Below are 1898 nucleotides of genomic sequence, written 5' to 3'. Positions count from 1 at the left end.
CAAGGATGTAATAGGAAATTGTGGGCTGTGCCTAATCTAGCTATGCTAACTAGCAGTCCTTCAGCTGTCCCCCTGCAGGGTGGTCTTCAGATCTTCTTCAAAAGGCTGCACTACAGACCTTGTACATTCCAACATTTTCAGACTGTAGGGCACCCTGTCTTGACAGAATGTGCCACCTTGGCAATGGTGTGGGACCATGGATGATTAGAATTGTTCCAGCTAAGCAAAGGTTGGACCTTATATGTACCTACATGGGGAGGCTGTTGGAGTTGTGTGGGCAGACTCTGAGTCATGATTGTGGCTTGGCTGGTTGTCAGTGGCTGCTCCTCATCGCCATTGCTTCTTGGACACTTCCCTGGATGAATGAGCAGCTGCTGCTAGGAATGAAAGTCAACACTCACTTGTCTGCTCTCTTCTTTGCCTTGGCAGTGGCCTCTGCAGTTAGCAGCCTTCACTGCTTGCTTGAGCAGGTGACTGAAGAGTGGATGGCGGGATGGAGCAATCACTGGCTCTTTGGCAGAGGAGGTAGGAAGGAGACACCTTTGGCATCTGCGGTAATGGCCTACAGGCCAAGAGGAGATGGAGGGATCATCAGTCTCAGTCCTTTCGGAGGGGCCAAATACCTCTACTGACAATAGTCAAAGGGAGAAAGCATGCTACAAAAACAACTGCTACACAGTGGTAGGCCCTTCCAAGGTCACTGGGCCTTGGTGAGTGTTCAGTGATGCTTATCCCTGATGCCAGCCTCAATAGACTGTTTGAGTGGATGGCATAAATTGGCACGAAGGCATTGTATCCCTCAAGTTAAAAGTAGTCTGAATGTGTCCTTGGTATCCTATTCTTCCTTCATTCCTTTGGGTAAACACCAGAGGCTGAAGGGACTCAAACTGTCTTTTCTAATTAGTGCGATCTGTGGATTGACAATGGGGGATAGTTATACCTCCTGCCGCTGGGGGATTAAAACAAATGTGTCAATCTGGCTTCTTTTAAAAAAAGAAGAAGAAGCAAACAGTCGGTGCAGACGTTCTGATGGAATGTACACACACACACAAATAATGCTGGCATAATTAATGTTTAGATTTCAGAAATCACTTGAGGAACAAGGAGGCCCAGACAGAATTACAGTTTTGTCAGTGTTTCCACAAGTGTTGAAATATCAAGAGCACTGTTACATGTTATTAAGTTAGCAAGCCGCCTGATTATCAGCTAAATGGAATGATTAATGGCTACACCCTGGTACATTTCTTGGCAGTCATCTTTTTGAGATCATTACATCCCTGTTTTATAGAATCCCCGTGCTGGATTGCCTGTTGCTTTGCCTTTGCTTAACCTTGCTGCCTAAGCGTTTTCTCTGCCTTCCAATGGAAAATGAAAGTGCAGCCTTTAAAATTTTAACTTTCAACAGCAGAATGTGCAATGATGTTAATTAGTTTCTCCTGACTCTGAGGTGTTATGAAGCAAAATGCTTCATTCCTTTTGGGGTAGCTGTTCAGTTTCTTCCAGACCATAAAAGGCCTTTCAGGTACATGACTGGGCCTGGTTAATACAGTCCATTACCTCTCACTGGTCTTCTCTGTCACGCCGCAGGGCTCTTTTTGTAGCAGGAACTCCTTTGCATATTAGGCGACACACCCCTAATGTAGCCAATCCTGCAAGAGCTTACAGTAGCCCTGTAAGAAGAGTTCTGTAAGCTCTTGGAGGCTACATTAGGGGTGTGTCACCTAATATGCAAAGGAGTTCCTGCTACAATACAGTCCTGTTGCACAGTCCTTGTATGCACTCTCCCACCCCACCAATGGCAATAGAAGAAGACAGGAAGAACCAGGGTTGCCAACCTCCAGTGGGACCTGAAGCTCTCCCAGAATTACCATTGATCTCCAGACTACTCCCCAGACACC

This window comes from Gekko japonicus, unplaced genomic scaffold (genome assembly GCF_001447785.1).
Source record: "Gekko japonicus isolate JY-2015 unplaced genomic scaffold, Gekko_japonicus_V1.1 scaffold1052, whole genome shotgun sequence".
In the NCBI taxonomy this organism is placed as follows: domain Eukaryota; kingdom Metazoa; phylum Chordata; class Lepidosauria; order Squamata; family Gekkonidae; genus Gekko; species Gekko japonicus.
The sequence above is the reverse complement of the archived record's forward strand: the minus strand, read 5'-3'. Positions refer to the sequence as shown.